The sequence below is a fragment of the Lactuca sativa genome, chromosome 3, assembly GCF_002870075.4.
Source record: "Lactuca sativa cultivar Salinas chromosome 3, Lsat_Salinas_v11, whole genome shotgun sequence".
Classification (NCBI taxonomy): Eukaryota; Viridiplantae; Streptophyta; class Magnoliopsida; order Asterales; family Asteraceae; genus Lactuca; species Lactuca sativa.
Window position 1 is genome coordinate 175,504,602 of NC_056625.2, and position 13,575 is coordinate 175,518,176.

The window sequence follows — 13,575 nt, forward strand, 5'->3', positions numbered from 1 at the left end:
GCCCAACAGCTCCTTCAGTGTCGTAGAAGGGTCGAGGTTTGCAGCTCATGAAATCCTTATAGGAGCAGTGTCTGGTGTTGCTTTGGTGAGTTGCGGGAGTGCCACTTCCACTATTTCCAGTGTTTCCATTTCGGGCTGCCTCGTATGCTGCCAAAGCCGTAGCAATTCCTTGTGCGAGCATGTTCTGCATCATGGTGGAATTCATTTGGAATGTTTGGTTTACATTTGTTACTACTGGGTCTCCTCCCTGGTTTGGCGTTTCTACTGATGTTTGAGTTACTGGTGGGGTTCTCCTCGCGTTGCCTCGGGGATTTGGTGGTGGACGAACTCCCGGTTGCTTTCGTGGGGCCATCTCCTAATATGTTTAAAACGGACACGTTAAGTTGTGTTAATACTATAAAGTCCTAACAAGTATGCATGGGATGCATTTTATGATATAGTTTGCTTTTGAAATCCTATAAATTATAAGAGAAAGAGGATTGATTTAGAAATCCTCTATATTTCCAAATGATAAGGAAAAGGTGCTTGGTTTAGAAATCCTCTAGATTTCTAAAGGATAGAAAGGGGACCTTAATTGCTAATGAATTGTAAGTTTTTTAAAATGTATGTATGGATTCTAAGGTACTAGGTTGCTGTAGCGAATCTGGAGAACATCCTTCAATCTCTTAAAACATTCAACCGTTGTAGTCTGTCAGATTCCTTGCTCAGGGTTGGTTGTGCACCGGCCTGACCATAAATAACATAGGTGCGCATTCCAGGTTTATTTATGGTATGACTTATGTACGGTACTAACCCTAATCGAGGCGTCTGACCTAAAGGGTTGATTTTGTAGTTTTAGTTGAAGGGATGTTAAAATTTTATTAAGTTTTCTCATCGCGGGTCAGAGTATATATAAACTCTTATATATTATGGTTGGTGGGGTTTGTAGTATTATTAATTTTTGTTTGTTCTTCCCGAATACCGAGCACATACGATGGCCGGACATCCAACGGCGTAAGTAGTCGAGAAGTAGTGTTATTATTAATAATACTTTTATTAGAAGCTAGTTTGCTATAGTTGTATTCCTCTTTCGAGGATACGAGTTCTCTATAGCCAATTTAGCTCTGATACAATTCTGTCACACCCCCGGCCAAGGCGGAACATGCCGGGAGTGGGACTAAGTTCATGGATCACAGATAAACTGAATATATAGCACAAGTACAACGATAAACAAAACTGCATTTGTATTCCATCATTAAGTTTGAATACAAGGTTCTTACAGATAATAATAGTACAGTAGTTGCCTTAAACAGGTAAGCATGTATCAAAAACAAGCTAGCTAGGTCATCTGCAATCCACAGCTAATCTTCTGTCTGAACGGCTGGCTAATGATCCCCTAAGAATACATGTAAGTTTTGAAAGTCAACACAAAGGTTGGTGAGTGTCACAGGTTTTCTGCTAACGCAATAATACTTTTAATAAGTCTAAAAAGTATTATCTTTGTATGTATAACAAAAGTTAAAATAGTATTTGCAATGAGTCTTTAAAAGCCAAAATGTATATTTTGTATAAGTAAACCCATACGTAAAACTGTGTTTGTAATGAATCTTTGAAAGCCAAAACGTTATGTTTCATAAGTACTTTCATACTTAAAAATGTGTTTGTAATGAATCTTTGAAGCCAAAACGTTATGTTCCATAAGTAATTTCATACTTAAAATTGTGTTTGAAATGAATCTTTAAAGCCAAAACGTTATGTTCCATAAGTAATTCCATACTTAAAATTGTGTTTGACATGAATCTTTGAAGCCAAAACGTTATGTTCCATAAGTAATTCCTTACTTAAAATTGTGTTTGAAAGCAACCAAATCCATGGTTGTACGGGTAACGAATAAAGTTTTCTGCCAAGGTTGTACTTCACAACCGCAGATACGGATAAACAACAAGTATATTTGATAAGTATACCCGTAAAGTGTACGATACTTGTTTAAACAGTTGACAAAACTTAGTATAGTGTACACAAGCACATGTATGAGCCTAAGATACAAGTTCTATAACTTGTATAAACGTATAAACCTATATATTTTTGTCATAAATAGACATACGGATATACGGATAAAGTTATCTGCCAAGGTTGAACTTAACAACCGTAGATACGGATAAACAGGTAATTGACAAGTATAATTGGTAAGCGCACACATTGAAGAGTACAATACTTGTATAACTATATAAACTTATATGTTTCTATATATGTATGAGGTATAATTAGACTACCAAGTTGATAAACGACTATACAATTTTAGCACAATTTTTGTCGGAACGTATATGGTATTTTTATTAGTCGTATTATCTTAACAACATAACATATAAAACTATTGAGGTTTAAAATGATTTTGTTTACTTAACATGTAAGCGTTTAAACAATTATTTCTAAAACTGCTAAAGTATTTACACAAAACAATGATATTTTTTTGTGTATCTTGTATGATAAATATTACTTAGTACACGTACCATAAATAGTAGCGTAATAAATAATATTTTTGTGTGAATTATATTGTCTAAAAACGGTAGTGTTGTTTGTTTAAACAAAGTATTTAGAAAATAGATATATACTAGATATACAAGTACTACATGTATTCCCCCCCCCCCCCCCCCCCCGAAAATATGTAAAAATGGGGCCGTAACACTCACCTTAATGTGTGGTTGTCGAGTAATTGTTGCGAGAAAAATCGAGATGTATTGCCGTGAAGACGAATCGTCGAGATTTATTTAGTTTCCTAGAAATATTAACATAAATTAATATGTGAATGGTTGTTTGGAAATTTAACCAAAGTATGGGGCCCATTGACGAATTTAAATATATTAAATAGACTAAGGTTGTTAATAATTTCCAAATAAGGGACTAAAATTGTTTATTTAAATTCTAAGTTTGAATTTAAGATTTATTTTGCAAATAAATCTCTATAGAGGGGTTAAAATAAATAAAATAGACAAAGGTTTAAGACTTGGGACTTGTTTTTGTAACAGATTTCCAAGGAGGGTAGGTTTTGAACATTTTAAATGAAGTTTAGGGACCTATGACTAGTTTTGTAAACAAATTCTTTAGGAGGGGGCTGAGAATTATTTTGGAATTGAAGTTTGGGACTTAGGGTCCTATTTGTAGAAACCTTTGAAGTGGAGGGGAAGATTGGGTAAATTTTGAAATGGACGTATAAGGGGTGGGGTTGATTTCGTAACATCAGCAAACTTTGAGGGCATTTTTAAGTAAAATGTAACAAACACTAAAATCAATTAACCTCAATTGTACATGAGGTAATTTACCTCGTGTGTTCGTCTGCATGAAGTGAACGATACAAAAATGATTCAGGACCTCGTCAAGGCTCGATCATAAAAATAAATAAATAAATAAATAACAAAATGTTAGGGATGAGTACTTACAGCGGCAATATCAAACAGCGTAAGAGGTGGTTAAGGGTGGTGAAGTGGTGTTTGTATGTGGTGTTTGTGTGTGTACCGAGAGTGGTAAAGAGAGTGTAAGTGAGAGAGATTTACACAAAGATGTAGAGAGAAGGAGATGGCTGAAGATTTGTGAGTTTGATGGCTTGCTATGAGCTCTTATTTATAGCATAAGAAGCACTCACAGCCCCTTAAGGTCATGCCTTGTACCTTGAAGATGAAGTGTGCAAGTAAGGAAGAAGAAGGTAAGGTGGTGAAGATATGGATTTAGTCACGTGGGTTTGATCATATGGGGAAGAAAGAGGGGAAATGAGCTGGCCATTTCCTTGTATGCAAGTTATGTGGGGCCTACAAAGTAGTTTAATCATATAACTTGTTCAAAACACTTATAAATTGATGAATCGAGATCCCGACATCGAATTGCGTTTTCGAGAATTTCTTATGAAAGAGGGTAATTCAAGGATTTCATAAACCCGAACAGATTAATTTTTGGAGTTACGGAACTCCGGGAATTTGCGTTTAAAGTTTTGCGTCAAAACGACTCGCGGTGTCCGTTTTCGCAACTTTCGTAAATATTTTCGTAAAAATTATTTCGAGTGTGAAATTAAATAATAGACTATAACCTGAGTCCAAAAACGCTCTCGGAAATCCCGTCGGCAAAGCGTAAGTGCCTCAACGGATCGATTTGGTTTTACGCGATTAAAGAATAATAGTGTTTTACTGTCTGTTTTCTTAAAACTGTCGTATATTTTGCATATACTATAATATTTTAATGTTTGTTTTTCTCAAAACTGCTTAATGCAAAATTTTAGTTTTTCAGACGCATTGATTAACGTTTTCGTTTAAGCGGTTTGATTCGGTTGACGGTTTACCCATTTGGAAGTAAGGTATCATCTGATATCATGTAATAATTGAAATATAATTGTTTATTTTTCATTAGATGCACTATAACTCAGTAATTCGGATACACAAGAGATTCACAGATAGATTGGCGGTTATAATAATAGCCCAAAATTTTGGGTTGTCACACAAGTCCTTCATCCTACTCGTCGAGTTGTATGAACAACTCGTCGAGTTCATCTTCATCTGAATAACACTTATGCTGCGACTCGCCGAGTTGTATGAACAACTCGCCGAGTCTGTTCTTGATCTAAGGAGATTGCCTTGAACTCGCCGAGTCAGGGCATTGACTCGCCGAGTTCCTCCATAGATGAGTTCAGCTTCCGACTCACTGAGTCACACCCCGTGACTCACTGCTTACTCGACACTACGAAAAGGGGACAAACTCGGAGACTCACGAACAGACTCGCCGAGTCACATGAACGACTCGTCGAGTCGTTGCCATGCACCCACTAAATACACAGATTTGCTCGATTCCAGTCCATGCCATTCACAGATCTGGACTCCTAGAACACGAAACACACATAAAGTTTCCAACTTTACGTGTAGATATTCACCAATACGGATTTTAGGGTTCAAAATGTACTTAAAATGGTAGATCCAAGGTCTTCAAGTAATGAGGGTCCATAAAGGCTACAGATCCGAGCCCTTAGAGCCCAAACATGCCTAGATCCGAAGTCCCTCAACACTATAAGCTCATTACACAAAGGTCAAGACTAGAAGAAGCCTTGAAATGGCTATCACAAGCTCTCAACGAGATAATAATGAATGGACAGAGAGGGTTTCGAGTCCAATACCTCTAGAAGTTCTGAAATGGCACAAAGATTCTGGATCTTCTTCCTCTCCTCTTGATCTACCTTCTTCTTCTCTCCAAAACTTCAAAGAAATGCACCAAAATCACCCAAATTACCAAACGAGGAGTTAGAGCTTCGAGAGGGAGTGTTCTGGACGCAATGGCGGCTGATATGAGGCACAAAACGTCGTTTAAATAGGGTGCAACCCCTGAAACATAGGGTTTCATCCAACAGCGGTGACTCGCCGAGTCCGGAATATGGACTCGCCGAGTCGCTAACTTAAACATGTCCCGGGTCCCGTCCTTACTCGGCGAGTCGGACCTATGACTCGCCGAGTCCAAGGCTAAAAGAAGGAAAAATACTCAATAAGATTTACATACCAGGAACCAGGTGCTACAAATCTCCACCATTTATTTTAGACTTCGTCCTCGAAGTCTACTGCTTGATCCTGAAACAGCTCGGGATAATGCTCCATCATCTCGTCCACCGGCTCCCAAGTCCATTCTGAACCCTTGCGGTGCTACCATTGCACCTTCACTAGCTCCACCCTCTTGTTCCTCAAATCCTTCGACTTCCTGTCGAGGATTGCGACTGGGCGCTCAATGTAATTCAGGCTGTCATCAACCTGAATATCCTCCAAAGGCACTACTGCTGAATCGTCCACTAGGCACTTCCGCAGCTGGGAAACATGGAAAGTGTTGTGGATTTGGCTGAGCTCGACTGGCAGATCAAGTCTATACGTCACCTTGCCCACCCGGGCCATGACTCGGAATGGTCCGATGAACCTCGGACCTAACTTGCCTCGCTTCCTTAATCGAATGACGCCCTTTCCAAGGCGACACCTTCAGGAGAACCATATCCCCGACTTGGAATTCCAAGTCGGATCGACGCTTTTCGGCATAACTTTTCTGCCGACTCTGAGCAGTCTGAAGCCTGCTCCAGACCTGTTGGATCCTCTCGGTCATCTTGAGTACCACTTCGATGCTCCCCATGACTCTCTGGCCAACCTCACCCCAGCATATCGGGGTCCTGCACCTCCGACCGTACAACATCTCAAATGGGGGACGGTCAATACTCGTGTGGTAGCTGTTGTTGTATGAGAACTCGGCCAAGGGAAGATAGGTATCACAGCTACCACCGAAATCCAACACGCATGCCCGCAACATATCCTCCAAAGTCTGGATGGTCCGCTCGCTTTGACCATCCGTCTACGGGTGAAAGGCGGTGCTAAAATGCAAACGAGTGCCCAACTCGTCATGAAATCTCTTCCAAAATCTGGAAGTAAAACGCACATCCCTGTCCGAGATAACCGAAACTGGCACCCCGTGCCGCGCCACGATCTCCCTGATATAGATGTCAGCCAATTTCTCGGCCGATACACTTTCCTGAATCGGGATAAAGTGAGCACTCTTGGTCAATCGATCCACGATGACCCAAATCGAATCCACTCCACACGCGGTCCTGGGAAGCTTCGTGATAAAATCCATCGTGATATCTTCCCATTTCCACAATGGAATATCCAACGGCTGCATCTTGCCATGCAGTCTCTGATGTTCGGCCTTGACCTTCCTGCAGGTCAAGCACCGCTCAACGTACCATGCCACATCCCGCTTCATGCAGGGCCACCAATAATCTAGACGAAGATCCCTATACATCTTCGTCGCCCCGGGATGAATAGAGAATCGGGACTTGTGCGCTTCCTCCATCAAGATCTGGCGTACACCCCCGTGGTACGGCACCCACACCCTACGGTGTAGTGTCAAAAGTCCTCGGATATCATAATCGAAGGAGGAAACCTGACCCACCTCACGCTCGCTCTTCCGATGTTCCTCCTTGATAGCCTCCTGTTGAGCCTCCCGAATCTGATCCAACAGGGGAGTCGTTACGGTCATCCTCATGCAGATATCCCTGATCGGCGCCGCCTTGCGGCTGAGCGCATCGGCCACCACGTTGGCCTTCCCCGGGTGGTAGAGGATCTCGCAATCATAATCCTTTACCACATCCAACCACCGACGCTGCCTCATATTCAGATTCGGCTGATCCATGAGGTACCTCAAACTCTTGTGGTCCGTGTAGATGGTACATCGAACCCCGTAGAGGTAATGCCGCCAAATCTTGAGGGCAAAAACCACCGTCCCCAACTCCAAATCATGCGTCGGGTAGTTCGCCTCGTGAGGCTTGAGCTGCCTCGAAGCGTAGGCAATGACATGCCCCCTCTGCATCAGTACCGCGCCCAACCCAGAAATGGACGCGTCGCAGTATACCACAAAATCCTCTACGCCCTCTGGCAGGGCTAAGATCGGCGCCTCGCACAGTCTATGTCTCAGCGTCTCAAATGCAGCCTGCTGCTCGGGTCCCCATCGAAAGACCATGGCTTTCTTCTTCAGCCGCGTCAGGGGTACGGATATCTTGGAGAAATCTTGAATAAATCTCTGATAGTAGCCTGCTAATCCCAGGAAACTCTGAATCTCAGATGGAGACTTCGGAACCTCCCATCTCATCACGGCTTCGACCTTGGCCGGATCGACCAGAATCCCGTTCTGGTTGACAAGGTGTCCGAGAAATTGCACCTCGCGCAACCAAAACTCACACTTGGAGAACTTGGCATACAAGCTCTCCCTCCTCAGGGTCTCCAACACCTCTCTCAGATGCTCCTCATGCTCCTCCTGAGTCTTGGAATAAACCAATATGTCATCGATAAAGACTATCACAGACCGATCCAGCATCGGTCTGCATACGCGGTTCATGAGGTCCATGAACACGACAGGAGCATTGGTGAGCCCAAACGGCATCACCACAAACTCATAGTGGCCATAGCGCGTCCGAAACGCGGTATTCTGCGTATCCTCCTCCCTGACCCTCATCTGATGATAACCTGAATGCAAATCAATCTTGGAGAACCAAGATGCTCCCTGAAGCTGGTCAAAGAGGTCATCAATCCTCGGGAGTGGGTAACGATTCTTCACCGTTACCTTGTTCAGCTCCCGGTAATCTATACACATCCGATGCGACCCATCCTTCTTTTTCATGAACAGGATCGGGGCTCCCCAAGGTGAACTGCTAGGACGAATAAATCCCTTGTCTAGCAGCTCCTGCAGCTGCGTAGACAACTCCTGCATCTCAGGAGGAGCCAACCGATACGGTGCCTTGGCTATCGGAGCCGCACCAGGAACGAGGTCAATCCAGAACTCCACCTGTCATTCCGGAGGTATCCCAGGAAGCTCCTCCGGAAAGACATCTGCAAAATCTCGAACCACCGGAACCTTGCTCATTGTCGCCTTACCCGCCTCCCGGGTATCCATCACATACGCGACATATCCTGCGCATCCCTGCTGAAGATAGCGCCTAGCCCTCGCTGCTGAACATACAGTGGGTCTGCAAGGTGGCCTCTCACCATGAATCACTAACTCTCCCCCACCTGGGGTCCTGACTCGCACCAGCTGCTGCGCGCAATCTATCACTGCCCCATTAGGGCTCAGCCAATCCATGCCTATAATCACCTTGTTCCCACGCAGCGAAATGGGAACCAAATCTACCAAGTAGCGCTCCTCAAACAAACGCAGCACGCAATCTCGAAATACCATCGATGCTCGCATCGATCGATCATCAGCAATCTCCACCTCCAAAGGGCAATCTAACTCGCCCGATGACTCATGAAACTTCTTGCTAAGCACAAGGGAAATGAATGATCGGGACGCACCCGAGTCAAACAACACCTGAACTGGAAGGTCGTTCACATGGAACGATCCTAATGCATACATATACATACGGAGCACATATCAATATCATAACATCAAAAAAATAAAATAGAGGGAAAGAATCATACCCGTCACCACATCGGGTGCGGCGCGTGCCTCCTCGGTAGTCAACTGAAATGCTCGGCTCCTCACCACCGAAGCCTATGCCTTGCCCTGCCGGCCATCCGTGATCCGCAGGGTTGCTGGAGCTGGCGCCTTCACCGGCGTTGAAACTGTCAACTGGGGGCAATTGGCCTTCTTGTGGCCCCTCTGGTTGCAGTGGAAACACAGCAACTCTGATGTCTGAATAACTGCTGCCGGAGCAGTGCAATCCCTGCTAAAGTGCCCAGGCTTGCCGTACTTGTAGCAGCCTGATGATCCCAACCGGTACGCTCCCTCGTGCGTCTTGCCGCATTTCCTGCAGCGGCCCCGTCCCTGTTGGCCTTTCGGCCCCGCATTTGATCCCTTGGGCTTCTTCCCCGAAGCCCCTCCTGACTGACCCTCTTCTGCCTTCCGTTTCCGGATGTGCTCCAAATCTATCTCCCTCTCCCTCGCCCTGGCGATCATGGAGTCCAAGGTGGGGCAAGCTGAAAAACTAACGTGCTCCCGGATATCAGCCCGGAGCATGTCGTGATAGCGGGCCTCATCATATCCTCGTCACCAGCATACTGGGGCACCAACAAATCCCTCTCCCGGAACTTGGTGGTGATCTCCGCCACAGTCTCCGTCATCTGCCTAATGTCCAGAAACTCCCTGGCCAACTGCTGAAGCTTGACAGCCGGCGCAAACTCTGCCCTGAACCTGGTCACAAAGTCCGACCAGGTCATAGCCTCGATAGCTGAGGCTCCCAACGAGTCACCCACTGACTCCCACCAATCCCGGGCTCGGTCCCGTAAACACCCGGCTGCATACCTCACCTTCGACCCCTCGGGGCAGAAGCTAGTCAACTGTGCATATTCGATGTCCGCAATCCATCGCCTGGCAGCAATGGGGTCTTTCACCCCATGGAAATCTGGCGCACCAGTGCCCCTGAAGTCCTTGAAGGACAGTGTGCGAGATCCCGACTGGCTAGATGCCATATCACTCCTGAATGCCCGAAGGCGATCCTCCATCATCTCCATGATCCCTTCCTTGATCGACCCAAAGAGGATGGGGGTCGACTCAAGGATGCCTCTGGTGATCTCTGACGCGATGAACTCGCGTAGTCCCTCATCTACCAGCTCGGAACCTGATCCCGAACCTGACCCCTCTCCTGAACCACCATCTACCGGCCTCGATCGAAGTACCACCATTCTGCAATACATAATACAATCATTAGTGATATTGATACTTCCTGAGGGATCACTGCTACTTACAAGTTCCCTGGTCTTATCTTGGCCTTCCTTGGTTCCGGTACGGATCCTCTGCTTTCAGTAGTACGGGCCCATACTACCTTCCACATCTATCCGTAACTTCTTCAAGGAATGCCTCGACTCCACCAGATCCCTTTCACTACTGCTGATCACTGCTATACTCATCCTAGGCTTGCCCTAGGGAAATCTCTGATTCTACTCTATCCAGCCCTCAGCTGCTGCAGGCCTCCTTGTAATGCCAATTAGCCATTACCCGAGTACCATCACATGTGACGAGGCTCAGATAATCCTTCGAGTACCCGACTCGTCCCTACAACGGTTGGACTCAAACAAGAGCTAGCAGTAGGATCAAATCCGGCACTCTAAGATTATTCAACCCTGATCACATGTGACGTGACGTATTCGCCTAATGGCTAACTCCCATTATTCAGAGTCCCACATATCACGAAGCAAGCAGCATTCAGACAAGGGTAACAATCTCAATCGACTATATCTGCTTACATGAACTGTACTAGCATAAAGTGCTAAGCTCATACTATCAGGCATAACCTAATCAAGCTATCCTACTAGCTGTCTACTCAATAACTAGCATGCAATTCTCATACAACTGAAACACATAAATCAGGCACATAAGGCATCACTCCTAGATCCTTAGTCCTATTCTAGCATGTTGTTCGACAAAAGCTGATAAACATAACATAAACTCGTATGGGTACTTTGGGGAATACTTACTTGAGCTCGGTCGGTCGCGCACATCACACACTTCGTTCTTTCTCAAAACCCTTTTCTCAGTTTTTAGAAAACATTTTCTTTTAGAAAATCTTTTAATCCCTCGATTTGAGTTCAGAAACCCCCGAAGGTGTGTCCGAATCCCTCAAACCAGGGCTCTGATACCAACTTGTAACGACCCAATTTTCACGTCCAAAAATTTCGTTATAAAACATTACATGAAAGCATTAATAGTTAAAACATTGTTTGATTAAAACACTTCACATCGAAAAACCAAATTGAAAACCACAACATTCGATCAATCAAATATCAGAGTATCAATCCCAGAATAAACTCGTAACTACGGACACAAGAGAGTGTGTGTGTGTGTGACATGCTGCTACCGCGCTGGCTCCTTTCCCCTAGCTGAAGAGGTACCTAAAACCAAAATTGAAAACCGTAAGCATGAAGCTTAGTGAGTTCCCCCACTGTACCACATACCATATAATCTCATAACATACATATATTGTCAGGCATATCTGGGTGCCCGACCTACCCCTTCGGCCCTCTCGACCGGGTATTGCCTAGCATATCTGGGTGCTGGCCTCCCCTTCGGTCCTCTCGACCGGATATTGCCTTGCATATATGGGTGTTGGCCTGTCCTTCGTTCCTCTCGACCGGATACTGGGGAACTAATCCTCCCCCCCCCCCCGACTACTACCACATAACATGTATCACAATATCAGGTCTATCTAACATGGCTGGGTATAACTACCCCTTCGGCCCTACCGACCGGATACCTCGGGGACTATCTCCCCCCTACTGTCACTAGCACATAACATCATATCATACTAGCACATAAACATAACACAGGTAGTAGTAATCCCTAGATGAATATCACGGAGACAATCATCTACATACAACTCCTACTGGTGGGCCGGCATTGTGGCCGTAGGCCCACCGCTACTGGAAGGTAACTCACCTCGAAGTAGCTGCTGATCTGATCGGGAACTAACCGTCTACTGCTGCTGCTGCTCCGGAAATCCTCCGGCTGCAATTCCCACAACATACTCAATCAAACACTGCTAACTGTCCTTTGGGTAAAATGACCATTTTACCCCTGATCATGCCCTAAGTCAAAGTCAGAGTCAACTTTCAGTTGACCCGACTCGCCGAGTTGACTTTCCAACTCGCCGAGTCCCTACCCAAACGATTGTCCTGAATCCCGTTTCTACTCGTCGAGTTAGGCGACGACTCGACGAATTCTCCTTCTAAACTGATATTCAAGTCCTTCATCCTACTCGCCGAGTTGTATGAACAACTCGTCGAGTTCATCTTCATCCGAACAACACTTATGCTGCGACTCGCCGAGTTGTATGAACAACTCGCCGAGTCTGTTCTTGATCTAAGGAGATTGCCTTGAACTCGCCGAGTCAGGGTATTGACTCGCCGAGTTCCTCCATAGATGAGTTCAGCTTCTGATTCACAGAGTCACACCCCGTGACTCACTGCTCACTCGACACTACGAAAAGGGGACAAACTCGGAGACTCGCGAAGAGACTCGTCGAGTCGTTGCCATGCACCCACTAAATACACAGATTTGCTCGATTCCAGTCCATGCCATTCACAGATCTGGACTCCTAGAACACGAATCACACGTAAAGTTTCCAACTTTACGTGTAGATATTCCCCAATACGGATTTTAGGGTTCAAAATGTACTTAAAATGGTAGATCCAAGGTCTTCAAGCAATGAGGGTCCATAAAGGCTATAGATCCGAGCCCTTAGAGCCCAAACATGCCTAGATCCGAAGTCCCTCAACACTATAAGCTCATTACACAAAGGTCAAGACTAGAAGAAGCCTTGAAATGGCTATCACAAGCTCTCAACGAGATAATAATGAAGGGACAGAGAGGGTTTCGAGTCCAATACCTCTAGAAGTTCTGAAATGGCACAAAGATTCTGGATCTTCTTCCTCTCCTCTTGATCTACCTTCTTCTTCTCTCCAAAACTTCAAATAAATGCACCAAAATCACCCAAATTACCAAAAGAGGAGTTAGAGCTTCGAGAGGGAGTGTTCTGGACGCAATGGGGGCTAATATGAGGCACAAAACGTCGTTTAAATATGGTACAACCCTTGAAACTTAAGGTTTCATCCAACAGCGGTGACTCGCCGAGTCCGGAATATGGACTCGCCGAGTCGCCAACTTAAACATGTCCCGGGTCCCATCCTTACTCAGCGAGTCAGACCTATGACTCGCCGAGTCCAAGGCTAAAAGAAGGAAAAATACTCAATAAGATTTACATACCAGGAACCAGGTGCTACAGCAACCCAAAAGGACCATGCACCATCGGGTCAAGTACATACCAAAATAGTTATGGACTTAGACACTAATCCAACAGTCTCCCACTTGGATAAGTCTAATAACTATTATGTGTATGACTTCAGATCCTGATCTGCAATCGTAGCTTTCCAAAGCCGCTGTCAACTATGATCCTATCAGATACACGTGTCCTTTAGATAAGGGATCATATATTCCTCCATTCTAGATATCGTATGAGACATGATTTCTAATCATTCTCTCTGTACTATTTCTCGACTTCCGATTTATGACGACTGACTAATTGAACAAATCAAATTAGCCCTAGCC

General features: G+C 44.9%; 1 long non-coding RNA gene across 1 annotated transcript; it reads right to left on the reverse strand.

Moving 5' to 3' along the window:
* Positions 1-1,206: 1,206 nt before the first annotated feature.
* LOC128133061 (uncharacterized) lies at positions 1,207-3,651 on the reverse strand. Its single transcript, XR_008231254.1, has 3 exons — positions 3,417-3,651; positions 2,670-2,755; positions 1,207-1,375 (listed from the first exon to the last, which is right to left on the reverse strand). It is a non-coding gene; the product is annotated as an uncharacterized LOC128133061 (long non-coding RNA).
* Between the last annotated feature and the right edge of the window lie 9,924 nt (positions 3,652-13,575).